At 43.7% G+C, this 16,317-nt stretch overlaps 1 protein-coding gene across 1 annotated transcript in view; it reads right to left on the bottom strand.

Moving 5' to 3' along the window:
- Positions 1–14,890, bottom strand: part of LOC121301067 (semaphorin-6B-like) — a 48,712-nt gene extending 33,822 nt beyond the window's left edge. Inside the window, exons 1-2 of the mRNA XM_041230180.1 lie at positions 14,795–14,890; positions 14,147–14,411 (exon numbers count right to left, since the gene is read on the bottom strand). The gene's annotated coding sequence lies outside the window, so the exon portion shown is untranslated. The remainder of the gene's footprint in view (positions 1–14,146; positions 14,412–14,794) is intronic.
- Positions 14,891–16,317: the final 1,427 nt, after the last annotated feature.

The raw sequence follows: 16,317 nt of genomic DNA on the forward strand, positions 1-16,317 counted from the left end.
AAGAGCCGCGCACTGTCATTAAAATCACTGCCTCCATTGCAGTGTGGAGGCAGGACGGCTGGAGGACGGAGGATTGAGATTAATGAGCTGCATGCTTATTAAAGGGTTCACACTGCGAGTATCCCATGATGGTACAGGGCTTTCTGTTTCATTCTCTGGAGGCACCAGCCTCTTACAAACACACTGCCTGGCCTGCGACCTGATCACATATCAGAGAGCTAAGCAGTGCCGAGCCTACTGTGGAAATGGATTGTGATCGAGACCTGTTTCAAACCCGGGTCAGTGTTCTGACACTGAGAATCAAGGATCCAGTTCACATACAAGCTGCAACATAACAGGAGTGTGAACACTGCAGGTCATGCTATTAACACAGCGACGCGCTGGCTTGAGTTCACTCCCCTTTATCTGCAATGGGAGCAGCCCTGCTCTTGTATTCTTCCATGCTGGCTGGCAGTTGCTCCTGGTCTCACAGCATAGCCCCTCACCTTGCCTGGCAGGTCACTGTCTATAAATATCTCCTCTGACCCCAGTCCCAGAGGTAGGCAGGCTGCTGTGGGGAGTACAGTTACAGTATCTGCTTACTATTACCTTTTATAGAATCACTAGAATATTATACTCATAAAAAAACCAATGGGAACTACTCTGGGTACAGCCACCCTCCCGGTGCCACCATTAAGATGAGCAGTGGATTAGAGGTCTCATATGAACAGTGACCACAGAGTACTGCAATGAAACTGCTGCTCCAACAGCATAATGCAAACAATCACCTGGCAGAAAGTGAACATTGCGGGTAAAATCCCACCGGTGACAGCACTCAGGCCTGTAAGCTGTGCCTGGCTGTATCACTGCTGATTAAGCTATGCATTTCTTAGAAGGCTAACAGATGGCTAGAGGTATGCAGGTGGACGTGTACAATACATAGTTAGCCAGGCACATGGAGTGCTGTATTATATCTTATCTGCCCATTAAACACTCTGTGTTTTCCACTGTGAGTGTGTAAGTGAGTGTGTAAGCGAGTGTGTGAGTGTGTGTAAGCGAGTGTGTGAGTGTGTAAGTGAGTGTGTAAGCGAGTGTGTAAGTGAGTGTGTAAGCGAGTGTGTGAGTGTGTAAGCGAGTGAGTGAGTGTGTGAGTGTGTAAGCGAGTGTGTGTGTGTGTAAGCGAGTGTGTGAGTGTGTAAGCGAGTGTGTGAGTGTGTAAGCGAGTATGTGTGTGTGTGTAAGTGAGTGTGTGAGTGTGTAAGTGAGTGTGTAAGTGAGTGTGTGTGTGTGTGTAAGCGAGTGTGTGAGTGTGTAAGTGAGTGTGTGAGTGTGTGAGTGAGTGTGTAAGTGAGTGTGTGTGAGTGTGTGAGTGTGTGTGAGTGTGTAAGCGAGTGTGTGTGTGTGTAAGTGAGTGTGTGAGTGTGTAAGTGAGTGTGTAAGCGAGTGTGTGTGTGTGTGTGTAAGCGAGTGTGTGTGTGTGTAAGCGAGTGTGTGAGTCGCACACATTCAGCGAGAGTGTGGATTGTGTAACACCCACACACATGAGTGTGTGTGTTGTGTCACACATCACTGTGTGTGTGTGTGTGTGTGTGTAAGCGAGTGTGTGAGTGTGTGTGTGTGTGTAAGCGAGTGTGTGAGTGTGTAAGTGAGTGTGTGAGTGTGTAAGTGTGTGTGTGTGTGTGTAAGCGAGTGTGTGAGTGTGTAAGTGAGTGTGTAAGCGAGTGTGTGAGTGTGTAAGCGAGTGTGTGTGTGTGTAAGCGAGTGTGTGAGTGTGTAAGTGAGTGTGTAAGCGAGTGTGTGAGTGTGTAAGTGAGTGTGTGAGTGAGTGTGTGAGTGTGTAAGCGAGTGTGTGTGTGTGTGTAAGTGAGTGTGTGAGTGTGTAAGTGAGTGTGTGTGTGTGTGTGTGTGTAAGCGAGTGTGTGTGTGTGTAAGCGAGTGTGTGAGTGTGTAAGTGAGTGTGTAAGCGAGTGTGTGTGTGTGTAAGCGAGTGTGTGAGTGTGTAAGTGAGTGTGTAAGCGAGTGTGTGTGTGTGTAAGCGAGTGTGTGAGTGGGTCACTCACACATGCGCGCGTCACACATGATGCTGTACAGTGTGTGTGTAAGCGAGTGTGTGAGTGTGTAAGTGAGTGTGTAAGCGAGTGTGTGAGTGTGTGTGTGTGAGCAAGTGTGTGAGTGTGTAAGCGAGTGTGTGTGTGTGTGTAAGCGAGTGTGTGAGTGTGTAAGTGAGTGTGTAAGCGAGTGTGTGTGTGTGTGTAAGCGAGTGTGTGAGTGTGTAAGTGAGTGAGTGTGTAAGCAAGTGTGTAAGTGAGTGTGTAAGCGAATGTGACGTGATCCCTCCAGACCAGTTGAGGCTCCCCTCTCGCTTATTCTGGGATTTCGGTTTTGAATTTCATGTCAGACAGCTGGAGCCGATGACTGATACACTGTTCTTTTTATATATATATATTTTTTCGTATAGATCGGAAGTCCATTCTGGAAGCAGCCCAGCTTCAGGATGCTCATATGAAAATCACTTTTGCCAAAGATTCGTGGAGCTGTAGTATTCTTGGCATTGATATTTAAAGGTATTCCGCTGTAATCAGAAGAAGGAAATCGGCAACTGCTACTTAGCACAGAAGGAAAAAGGCAAGGAGAACCGAGAGAGAGGAACAGTCCCCCAGTCCTTATTCAAACAGCCCTGCAGGGTCAGAGGGGTGGAGTGAAGTCAGTCTCACAGACAGACAGAGGAACAGTCAAGGCTCTTGTCTCAGAGGAAGTATGAGCCGAAGTGAACATTTGAAATGAAGACGCAGGTCCTGGCTCATTTAAACACGATCCCAACCCCAGTCAGAACCCATTCCAATTTATCATGGACCCATCTGCTCTTGACTACAGTTCAGCTTTAACAATGTCAGAGCGCAGACAGGACCTCAGCTTGCTGACCGAGTCCCAGCCTGTTCCAGAGCGGCTGACCTTGATAGTTTGAGATCGAATCAGATCTCAGTGCGTTAGCATGGCTTGATTTAATGAATGGTCAAGTTTAGCACATTGTCACACCGCTTGTATATAATGCTAACAATCTTGGCTTGGGGACGGTGGGGCTATCACTTTATCATCTTAGCGTGAAAAAATCCTTATTGGAAATGAACACGGCTTGTTGTTTAAATACAAAAGCTCCAGCAGGGTACAGAAAAGGATATTGCATTTTATTAAATTCCTTTCCTGTTTTTCAATTTTCAGTTCATTTCTATGCTGATTTACCCAGTCACGCCTCCATTCCATTTCCATGCAGAGCTCTGAGTTTGTAATGGCATTAACGAGCTCTCTTTGTGTTTTTTTGCCCAGGCACTGTATCATTATAATGAGAAGACACATCCAGCTCACTGCCTCACGCTCTCGATCCCAGGCTCTCTCTCGCTCTCTCTTTCATTTGTAAATTGATCCTCCCCTATCCCTCTTTGTAGTTAAGTAAACTCGTATTGTATTACCAATTGTTTTACATTAGTGAAATAAATGATTTATGCCTGTCTTTTTTCCCTATAATCATATCATTCACATATTCCCTTCCAATTCCCAGGCTCATTGACAGAAAGTCTGATCGAGGTCAGCCTCATTGATATGCTTGTCGGTGTGACTTTACTGGACTGCTATCAATCATATAAATACAATGTACTCCTCGCTGAGCCACAGGCCTTGCATTAGAACAGGTCATACGTACGTATTGTATGGGATAGAGCCATACAAGCCAATCTTCAGCACAATCAACGGATAAACATTCATTTGCATGTTGTAATTTAATTGCACTAAATACTAACTTAGTTCATCTAATATTCCAGTGTAATTACAAACAGTTTGAGAATGCATCCTTAACAACAGACAGACAAAACATACAAATAAAGAAAGATCCTGCTTTCAAGTACAGCTAATCAGTGTAATTCCTCAATCAATGACTTCGTCCCTGGGGCTCCGAGCTGGACAGTATTGACTAACAGTGTCCTGTCTTCCACTTCACTCAGCGTTAGTCCATATAAATATACAAGCGGCACAGGCTGTGGATGATAATACTGCAGCGCACCACCAGGGAGAGTCAAGTACCCTGGACAAAGGTAGACAATAACACCTTAAAGAGGAGACGATCAAGCTGGAAGGTCTGCTTGCTAACACTGTATAATCTGCTTCCTTCCTTTACATAAGCAATGTGATGCATGGCTTTGTGATTGTTGTACATGAGTCTGTGCCAGTCCCTGTCTTCTAGTTTAGTGGCTTTGGAAACGTGGTTTACACGCCACGATTAAAAGCAGCAGCTCTCTCCGAGCTTCACAACAGCAAACTTCCCTATCACACCGTTCTATTGAGCCGAGTCCTGGATTATTTCAATAGATTTGTCGGGTCAACTCTCTTTCTCTCTCTCGCTCTGTGTGTGTCTCTCTCTCTCACTCTCTCTGTCTCTCTCACTGTCTCTCTCTGTGTCTCTCTCTCTCTCACTCGCTGTCTCTCTCTGTCCCTCTCTCTTTCTCTCTCTCCCTCTTTCTCTCTGTGTCTCTCTCTCTCTCTCTCTCCCCCCCCCCCCTTTATTAAGCAGGCACTCCAAATTGAGGATCAGGTTTAAGCACTATATTAAACTCTTCATTTATATATGTGTTGCACGTGTTACAGTCACAGGCACAGTCCTATTTCCTTGAGCTATTCTGGGATGTATAAACAAAGCAGCTCCTTCAGTACCAATGTTACTACGCCTTCATTATGCAGGCAAGGTAGGGCTCCATTGAAGGAGTGGCTCCATTGAAATTCTGGCACTGTTGTCTGTGGCACATTACTGCAAGTCTCCTGCTAATGCTAATAAAGTGAATTAGCAGGTTTCTGGGGAGGAGAGCGCCGTGTCCCTGCAGCAGAAGGAGTCCCTTTTCTGTGGCGACGGTCTCCACGTTTCAATCTCAGTTGAAGAGCTTGTCACCACCACAAATGACAAGCATTCACAAAGAAAAACACAGCAGGGAATTGATAAGGAAAAAACAGGACCGGTGTTCACATCCAGCAAATCATATGCCTTGGAGCCATCTCTCCCCGAACCAGCGAGAAATCAGTGCAATTCCCCTCTGTGCCAATCCAGTTGCTTCCTAATTTATAGTCAAATCCCTTTCAAACAACAAGATTGCCAGTGATGTTTAACCAGTCGAAACATAACGTGTTCTAGATACTTTGCCACAATTCATTTGAACAATTTCCAGCTGCTGACAAATATCTGAGCCTCTTCTGCGAGGCCTGGGAGGAAGGTGAGCAATGAGTCAATGAGTCCATGGTTTTTGCACATGGAAATTTTACATCAAACAATGTGCATGCAAACCCATCTCTGTTCCAGGACACCACAGATATGCAAAGCACCATTCTACCAGAAATCACATTAAAACACTATTCCAGCTATAGCCTGGGAAGATGTTATAACAGCACAGCTTTGCAAGGGAGAGGCTCATATTGCAGAACTGATTAAGCTTTTCAATAACCAGGCACACCTGAGCTTCAGCTTCTTAACACAAGATCAGCAACATATCAAACACCTCTCAGCTCAACTGTAGTCACTAGAAAGTATGATAACAGCAGCTTGTCCTGTTTCATCACAAAAGAGATGCCCTTTTTTTAAAATTGTTGTGATGTGACATCATAACCAGGTGCAGTTAATATGCAGCCATTAGGTGGCACTAAATAAAATAAGCATTTCACAGGGGAAAATATTTTTTTTGCCTCTAGAAACAATATATTCACTGTGGATTCGTGTCATTGTTCTAGCACGGGTCTCTGTCTCCACAGCTATTTGACTGGGCAAAAGAGGGAAGCTTTGTCATATTTGCATTTATTTAATTTTTATGCCACATTCAAACTAAACACAAATGTAAGCTGTCCCAGCGTCCGCCCGGCCAGCCAGTGACACCCCGTCTGTCTGTCTGCCCTTCTGTCTGTCCTGTTCGTGAGTGTGTCAGTGTGTCTCTGTCTGTCCTGTTCATGAGTGTGTTAGTGTGTCTCTGTCCCTCTGTCTGTCCTGTTCGTGAATGTGTCAGTGTGTCTCTGTCTGTCCTGTTCATGAGCGTGTCAGTGTGTCTCTGTCCTTCTGTCTGTCCTGTTTGTGAGTGTGTCAGTGTGTCTCTGTCCCTCTGTCCTGTTCGTGAGTGTGTCAGCGTGTCTCTGTCCCTCTGTCTGTCCTGTTTGTGAGTGTGTCAGTGTGTCTCTGTCCCTCTGTCCTGTTCGTGAGTGTATCAGCGTGTCTACGTGTTGGAGAACTTTCTTTTCTGTGTTTATTTGAATTAGTTTTTCTGTGCTTTTAAATCCAGAAATATGTCAAATTCAGAAACACCATGTCTATTTTTACAACAACAATCATAACGATACATCTGTAAAACGAATAACTTTTTTAAAAAGGCCCTGTTAGTGATGAATTAAGTGTAGGGCTGTGTTTGTGTCAGCTAATATAAATGAACTGAAAAATGCAATATATTTTCTAACTAATATGTATTTTAAACACGTCAGGATGTCCTGCAGGGCCTCAGCGAGGGAGAGAAGAGGCTGACTTGATCTTTACTGACTTCAAGATGAAATGTGAACATGTTGATTTGTCATCACAGTGAGGGGGGGTCCCTGATGCACTGGACTGATCCATATATATATATAGATATATATATATATATATATATATATTGAACACTTTACAGGGAAAGCATATCATTGAATGGTGAAAGTGAGATATGAACAGTAACTCTGTGCCCCTGCATGTGCTACTCAGCTACTTTAATGATGAATACATTGGAATATTTGTTGGAATACAAATCATTTGTCATTAAAAGTTTTGCTCTATAGCAACAAACCTTCATTAGTAATCATTTGATATCTTGCAGCAGTCCACCTGGACCATCAAATGCATCAAGATGCACAAACCATCACATTTAACACAGTGAAAGCATGCTGAGGCATAGAGAGGCATTGTGAGGCATAGGGAGGCACAGAGATGCATGATAAAGCATAGGGAGGAATTGTAAGGCACAGAGAGGCATGGTAAAGCACATTAAAACATGGCAAAGCATGAGAAGAACTACACAATGACCATGAAGGGTTACTGTGATAAAGTTTTATAAGGGCTGGATTGTGTATCATGATGACATGTATTCTATAGTAATCTTACTGTATCATTGAATCTGTGCCAGAGAGCAGAAGAGTAGCAAAGACTGGTTAGTCTGGCAGCCTCGTTTCATACAGAGAAATATCTCAGAGTATCCAAACCATATGCAAATAGAGTCTGTGCCGTGCAAGTCCAGATGGGTTCACAAACACCACTCTTCCTTGTTTTGACGAGGCATTGCTTGGCCTTTCCCCCAGAGTTTAATATTTTAACAGAAAATGAAGGTCAGGCTGGACATTCCTGCAGGGAGAGCTCCAGAGAGGCACAGCACTGCACGGGGTGGAAACACACACACACACACTGACACACACACACTGACACAAACACACATACTGACACACACATACTGACACACACACACACACACATACTGACACACACACACATACACTGACACACAAACACACTGACACACACATACACTGACACACACACACACACACAGACACACAAACACACACACATACTGACACACACATACTGACACACACACACACACATACTGACACACACACACATACACTGACACACAAACACACTGACACACACATACACTGACACACACACACACACCTACACCCATACAGTACAAGGGCATGCAAAAGGCCAGTCTCATTTTTATTAAAAGGATCACATTAAAAAGGTTCAGAGAATCTCCATCTTCTTCTCACTTCTTGTGCACCCCTGCTTACTCCTTTTTGAAACACATTCATAGTGGGGTTGGTCGCTACACTTACAGTACAGTAATCCCCTCTATGTTCTTCTCTTAATTTCAGATTAATAAAGAGTTTTTTGATTGCTTTCTCATGCCTGACTGCCTCTCCTGGTTTGCAGGATGCAGTACCACTAATTGCATTGAAGCACTTAGACAACGATGGGCGTGCGCCACACAAAGAATAAAGAAAGAAATCAAAGAAGGAAATAATGCTTCTCTGCATCAGCTTTCTATTTATTCTCCTGTTTGAATGCAACCTCGATCCCTCCACAAGAGACTGTGGTCTGTGAGGGATCCAGAAAAAACAAACCACTCTGGATAGACTCACACCCTGATGGGAAGCAATGATCTGAAAATGGACGAAACTTGATTGTGTAATACTTCATCATCATTAATGTAAATATTTTAAAGCAATCAATTTAACAGCAATCATTTAGAAAGCAATTCCTTCTAATTCTACTTAACACATGATTCATTATTTAAACAGTAAATAATCGAGCTGCATCAGCACAAGACAGGGATTAAAGGAGAGAAAATATTACAGTGGAGGAGAGGAGGAGAAAGAGAGTGAGATAATAAGAAATACACCTTACAGGAGATAGAGGGAGAGAGAGGGAGAGAAAGAGAGAAAGAGAGGGAGAGACAGGGAGAGAGAGACAGAGAGAGAGAGAGAGAGAGAGAGAGAGAGAGAGAGAGGGAGAGAGAGAGTGAGAGAGAGACAGGGAGAGAGAGACAGAGAGAGAAAGGGTGAGAGGGGGAGAGAGAGAGACAGGGAGAGAGAGACAGAGAGAGAGAGGGCGAGAGAGAGGGAGAGAGAGAGACAGGGAGAGAGAGACAGAGAGAGAAAGAGAGAAAGAGGGGTAGAGAGAGAGAGAGAGAGAGAGACAGAGAGAGAGAGAGAGAGAGAGAGAGACAGGGAGAGAGAGAGAGAGAGAAAGAGAGAGAGAGGCGGGAGAGAGAGGAAGAGAGAGAGAAGAGAGGGGAGGGAGAGAGAGAGAGAGAGAGAGAGAGAGAGAGAGAGAGAGAGAGAGAGAGAGAGAGAGAGAGAGAGAGAGAGAGAGAGAGAGAGAGAGAGACAGGGAGAGAGAGAGGGAGAGAGAGAGACAGGGAGAGAGAGACGAGAGAGAGAGAGAGGGCGAGAGAGAGGGAGAAAGAGAGACAGGGAGAGAGACAGAGAGAGAAAGAGAGAAAGAGAGGAGAGGAGAGAGAGAGAGGGGAGAGAGAGACAGAGAGAGAGAGGGCGAGAGAGAGAGCGTGAGAGAGAGTCCCGCGGGGTATAAACGTTATTACATTTTAATGCGAGAGGGTGAGCTCTTCCGACTGTTGCAGCCTCACAAAGACCCCCAACTGACTGACAAGTCGAGCACTTAATCGCAGGTCAGAGGCGGTGTTAACCCCTTCACTGCCACACAGAGGAGGAGAATACACCAGCTACACAGACACACTGTTAACACTGTCACTGCCACACAGAGGAGGAGAATACACCAGCTACACAGACACACTGTTAACACTGTCACTGCCACACAGAGGAGGAGAATACACCAGCTACACAGACACACTGTTAACACTGTCACTGCCACACAGAGGAGGAGAATACATCAGCTACACAGACACACTGTTAACACTGTCACTGCCACACAGAGGAGGAGAATACACCAGCTACACAGACACACTGTTAACACTGTCACTGCCACACAGAGGAGGAGAATACATCAGCTACACAGACACACTGTTAACACTGTCACTGCCACACAGAGGAGGAGAATACACCAGCTACACAGACACACTGTTAACACTGTCACTGCCACACAGAGGAGGAGAATACATCAGCTACACAGACACGCTGTTAACACTGTCACTGCCACACAGAGGAGGAGAATACATCAGCTACACAGACACACTGTTAACACTGTCACTGCCACACAGAGGAGGAGAATACACCAGCTACACAGACACACTGTTAACACTGTCACTGCCACACAGAGGAGGAGAATACATCAGCTACACAGACACGCTGTTAACACTGTCACTGCCACACAGAGGAGGAGAATACATCAGCTACACAGACACACTGTTAACCCTTGTTTCATTTCAGGACCCCAATGTCAAGTGCATCTAGATTATTATTACTTTTTTTTTTTTTTATGGAGGGGACATATTCCACACAACTTATCATAAAGGCAGGGTTAGCATACTGTAAAGTGGATTGGAATATTGAAGCCTGAATGATCAGAAACACTGAATGACCACGTGCAGCTTGTACAGGTCGGGGGGGGGGGGGGTGTTACAGATTGTTAAATCTGCTCAAGAGCTCCACGGGAAAGTCTGCCTGATGGACAGACAGCTCCAGACAAAGGCTGAATTATTTATTTAGTTAGCAATCTTGTTTTGCTGAAGGAAGTTTTCTGCCCACACCGCCTAACAATCTCTCCTCCTCCCTTTCACTCCTTCCTTCTCACATTCACTCATTCTCTATTGAAACGCTCGACCCTCGGGGACTGCACTTACTTTTTTGCCTTTCCAGTCTACAGACCCTGAAGCTGAACAAAAGACAGCTCGATGGGGCCATTTGAATTTGAATGAGAAACTTTAGGAGCTTGAAACCAGGATTTCATTGCTATAAAGAGCGAATTCAATACAGAGAACTCAGCACTGGAGATACATGAGCCAGTCAATTCAATACAGAAACAAGGTTTGCAGATATTAAACCAGTGAATTTAATGCAGTTTAGAGAATTCAGTACTGGGGATCTGGGAGTCAGCAAATTAAATAGAGCACAATGCTGCCTGTACCCAGAACTGAAAGCCATCACATGCTATACCAAGAACTGAGTAAAGGGTTAGTAAGAGCAACATAGAGAAAGAAATCAAATGAAAACAGTCAACAGAGTTTGGAAATGAACAATGCTGATAAAACATTGCTCCAGATGGACAGCTCAGTATGAAATGAATCTCTGAAACGTATCTCCTGTTATTTCCACTTTTCTTTGGCGCTTGCATTTGCTAAACCCAACAAGGGGCCACAGTTCATTTATCTGTCTATCCAGCTTGTGGATTGTGAATTGGGATTGGGATTGGGAACAAGGGTTTGGCAATGGATACGACTCTGTACAGCAAAGCTGTTTGGATTGATGTGCTTCATACAGTACAGTGTGTGTGAAAGCGCAGTGTATTGATTTATTCCAATCGCTCTCCATTGTACTTTATTTATATGTAAAGAAACGAATAAAGATATTTGATCAGCACCGTGCATATACCTGGAATAAAGAATTTACATGCCAGCGCATTTGTTTTAATAACTCTGAGTTTAAAGTGTCATCATCAGCGTTACTTGAACACAATAAATGCCCTTACACTGTAACTGACCCGCCCTGCTGAACAGGGAGTCCAAAGATACAATAATGAAGGCAATAGACATCTGTAGCCTATATGACAGCGTTGCTTTATATAGCAATCCGATCCAGTTGTGTTTAAAATATATAATCAAATAAAACCAAATCCCTTGTTTTCCATGATTGCTGATTACAACAGAGCGTGGGGGCGACAACTGAAAACAACACACTGGGGCTTCACTATCAGCACTGACTGCAACCCGACATGCATGTGTATGCACTGGACTATACCCGACATGCATGTGTATACACTGGACTATACCTGACATGCATGTGTATGCACTGGACTATACCTGACATGCATGTGTACGCACTGGACTATACCCGACATGCATGTGTATGCACTGGACTATACCTGACATGCATGTGTACGCACTGGACTATACCCGACATGCATGTGTACGCACTGGACTATACCCGACATGCATGTGTACGCACTGGACTATACCTGACATGCATGTGTACGCACTGGACTATACCCGACATGCATGTGTATGCACTGGACTATACCTGACATGCATGTGTATGCACTGGACTATACCCGACATGCATGTGTATGCACTGGACTATACCCGACATGCATGTGTACGCACTGGACTATACCCGACATGCATGTGTACGCACTGGACTATACCCGACATGCATGTGTACGCACTGGACTATACCCGACATGCATGTGTACGCACTGGACTATACCCGACATGCATGTGTACGCACTGGACTATACCCGACATGCATGTGTATGCACTGGACTATACCTGACATGCATGTGTACGCACTGGACTATACCCGACATGCATGTGTATGCACTGGACTATATCTGGCATGCGTGTGTATGCACTGGACTATACCCGACATGCATGTGTATGCACTGGACTATACCCGACATGCATGTGTATGCACTGGACTATATCTGGCATGCATGTGTATGCACTGGACTATACCCGACATGCGTGTGTATGCATTGGACTATACCCGACATGCATGTGTATGCACTGTTACAAGAAATACATTTAGATACATAGGAGAAGCTGAATGTGGTGTTCCAGGGAGTGTGTGCTTAAACTGCAGCAGTCTATCCCCCAAGTCAACACCATGACCGTCATGACAGTAAAATAGAATGAAGTGTTCTTACCATTGTATAAGTTAGTGATCAGCAGATGTGTCAGAGTCGGTTATTTCAATGTCAGAGTTGATTGGTTACTGGCAGCGCTGTGACAAATCGCCTCAATGGCCGTGTTTACTTTTTAATAACTCTTCATTTACACATACATGCATACAATAGGGACACGCTGATTTTAAACACCTGGACCGTGCAGTGAAACACAACGAGGCAAGAACAAGTTCAGAATGCAGCGATTGTGTCTCTTGAGAAGGGACTCGCGACGGTACCAGAGAGGAATGCCTGCTGGCATAACCGTGTGACTTACCTTCACATCTCAGAGAGAGAAGGGCACACTTTATTTATTATTGAACTAATAGCTTTAACCCTTTTTGCTGTAAAATAGTAATTTACTGTCAAAGTCCATAGCAAATGCAATATATTGGGAATTCAATTATCAGGCATTTTTACATACATTGATTGTTTTGAAGCATGATGATGTGATGTGATGGCCTAAACTTGTTCTCTTTGCAAAACTGTATGTGGATTGTGACTTTGCTATTTGTAAGATTGTATGTGGATTGTGACTTTGCTATTTGTAAGATTGTATGTGGATTGTGATTTTGCTATTTGTAAGATTGTATGTGGATTGTGACTTTGCTATCTGTAAGATTGTATGTGGATTGTGACTTTGCTATCTGTAAGATTGTATGTGGATTGTGATTTTGCTATTTGTAAGATTGTATGTGGATTGTGACTTTGCTATTTGTAAGATTGTATGTGGATTGTAATTTTGCTATTTGTAAGATTGTATGTGGATTGTGACTTTGCTATTTGTAAGATTGTATGTGGATTGTGATTTTGCTATCTGTAAGATTGTATGTGGATTGTGACTTTGCTATCTGTAAGATTGTATGTGGATTGTGACTGCTATTTGTAAGATTGTATGTGGATTGTGATTTTGCTATCTGTAAGATTGTATGTGGATTGTGATTGCTATTTGTAAGATTGTATGTGGATTGTGATTTTGCTATTTGTAAGATTGTATGTGGATTGTGACTTTGCTATCTGTAAGATTGTATGTGGATTGTGACTTTGCTATCTGTAAGATTTATGTGGATTGTGACTTTGCTATTTGTAAGATTTATGTGGATTGTGATTTTGCTATTTGTAAGATTGTATGTGGATTGTGACTTTGCTATTTGTAAGATTGTATGTGGATTGTGATTTTGCTATTTGTAAGATTGTATGTGGATTGTGATTTTGCTATTTGTAAGATTGTATGTGGATTGTGACTTTGCTATTTGTAAGACTCTATGTGGATTGTAATTTTGCTATTTGTAAGATTGTATGTGGATTGTGACTTTGCTATCTGTAAGATTGTATGTGGATTGTGACTTTGCTATTTGCCCTATCTTTATTATAAATTATTTTGATACCATAATTGTGGTAGCCCATTTCCGCCAGTGTATTAATTCTAATGCGTTTGCGTGTTCAGTTTATGGTGCTTGGTTTATGGTTTGATGTGGTTTGTGTGACTGATGTCTGGGCATTGCTGTCATGGTCTACCAACAGATGTCATATCTTTATTTAAAAATGTATATGTAATTACACACACACACGCACACGCACACGCGCGCGCACACACACACACACACACACACACACACACACACACACGCACTGTATAAAACCCAAGTCCCTTACATTGTGCCTCCTCTGTGTGTCAGGTGACCAGCCGCCACTAGCTTACACACACACACATATATATACAAACAGTGTAGCTAATTGTCTCAGCTCTGCACAAACACTTACCGACAGAGATGTGGCAGCGATTCGACAAAAGTGCGCAGCGATGATCCGCTCCACTTGTACACTTCCTCCCGAAGTAAAATCCTAAATGCTGGGGTCTTTGGTCCCCGATGGTCTAAATTCAAGGGATCCGCCGTGTCCCTCCCCCGCCTCGATTTACTTCTGCTAACCCTCAGTGCGGTCGCACCTGTCTCTCTCCAGAGCAACTTCAGCGCTCCGGCGTGACATCCTTAAGACAACTGGCTGTGGACTCGTGTCGCCGAGGCCCCTGGAATGATAACAGCAGCACCTTTATTCCGCACAAGAACACATGGCAGCCGGATGGCAGGGCAGCCCTCCTCCCCTCAGACAGCCGTTTCATATACCGTGGGGTATTATAATCGCTGCTTGTAACAGTAGTAAAACCCTGTGCCGTAGTCTGACTGCTTTGGACCGGCTGCTTTGCATGAAATTTGCATCTGTTCCTTTCAAAAATATATAGCTATCTATCTATCTATCTGTCTGTCTGTCAAAAGATAATGTTCGTTCTTCTTGATTTTAGTCCAAACGTTTTCTTTGGTGTTTTTGGTTGATGTGTGGCGTTGTTCAAATGTTATTCCAGTCCACTGATGCCTTGTTTCAATTTGAAAACGCGGTGTGCTTGCTGCTTACCTGTGTGATGTCCAGGTATAGGCGAAACGTCGCTTGTGTGGAGTGCTGCTGTCATGCGAAGGTACTCTGCAAACACAATGCTGCGCGCTCTCTCACTCTCTCGCTCCTTCTTCACAGTACGAGTAAAGGGAAAACCTGAACTGGATTCCCTCATCACAGATGGATTGGAATGAATGTCTTATAAATGTACTGGATTTCTGAAATGTAGTTTTCTGAGTACTAAATATTCCACAATAACTTTCTAAAAAAGACTATTTTCTGCCTATTTTCTCTTTCCCCACTTGTCATTCTGTCTCAGCTGGACGATTCATAGTCTTCTTGGATTGTGAATGACTTATTTGCCATTTCTATTATTATTATTATTATTATCTTTATTATTATTAGTAGTAGTAGTAGCACACATACATTCTCTACTGCACGTGTGTTCAGACATACATGGGAATGCATTGACAGGTTAAACTTAGCTTTGGAATTGACCACAGTAGAGTGCTCCACCAGTACAGAGCTGTGCTTTTCTAATACATCTTTCATTAAAAAAAGAAAAAAACAGCAATACCACGCAACATAACGGGTTGTTTCTCTCTCTCTCTCGCTCTCTCTCTCTCTCTCTCTCTCTCTCTCTCTCTCTCTCTCTCTCTCTCTCTGTTCCCATAGCAACACATACCATATCACCACTGAGACAGGCCGTGTCTGAATTAACCAGAACTGTCACTCGGAAACACCCAGAATCATGAAACCTGCATGAAGAGAGCAGACTGTCCTCCCTTCATACAGCCTCAGTACAAGAACTGAATCATGAAACCTGCATGAAGAGAGCAGACAGCTCTCCCTTCATACAGCCTCAGTACAAGAACTGAATCATGAAACCTGCATGAAGAGAGCAGACAGCTCTCCCTTCATACACCCTGATTACAAGCACTGAATCATGAAACCTGCATGAAGAGAGCAGCCTGCCCTCCCTTCATACACCCTCAATACAAGCACTGAATCATGAAACCTGCATGAAGAGAGCAGACAGCTCTCCCTTCATATACCCTCAATACAAGCACTGACCCTTTTCCAAAACCAAAGTAAGAGGAGTGTGACGAAAGCACCTTTCTGAAGGAGTTTTGTTTCAGGAGTTGCATAATAATATACAGTGTCTGGTGAACTGGGTGAATAATATACCGTGCCTGGTGAACTGGGTGAATAATATACCGTGCCTGGTGAACTGGGTGAATAATATACCGTGCCTGGTGAACTGGGTGAATAATATACAGTGCCTGGTGAACTGGGTGAATAATGCGTAGTGTGTGGTGAATTATGCTCTGTTTCAATGAAACTCGCATTTGGGTTTTTTCCCCATTAGCTCTATCATGGTCATGTTACTGCTCCATATAAATGTATATAAATGTAATTATGTCTTGTGTGCTGCACTCTGATCAGGAGAGTGTAAACAAGGTCTCAGATTTGAAAATGTTTGTTTGCAAAATGTGCAAATCAAAGCACAAAGTGATTTATTATTGTAAGGGTAGACCTGGCCA

Source organism: Polyodon spathula, chromosome 26 (assembly GCF_017654505.1).
Source record: "Polyodon spathula isolate WHYD16114869_AA chromosome 26, ASM1765450v1, whole genome shotgun sequence".
In the NCBI taxonomy this organism is placed as follows: Eukaryota; Metazoa; Chordata; class Actinopteri; order Acipenseriformes; family Polyodontidae; genus Polyodon; species Polyodon spathula.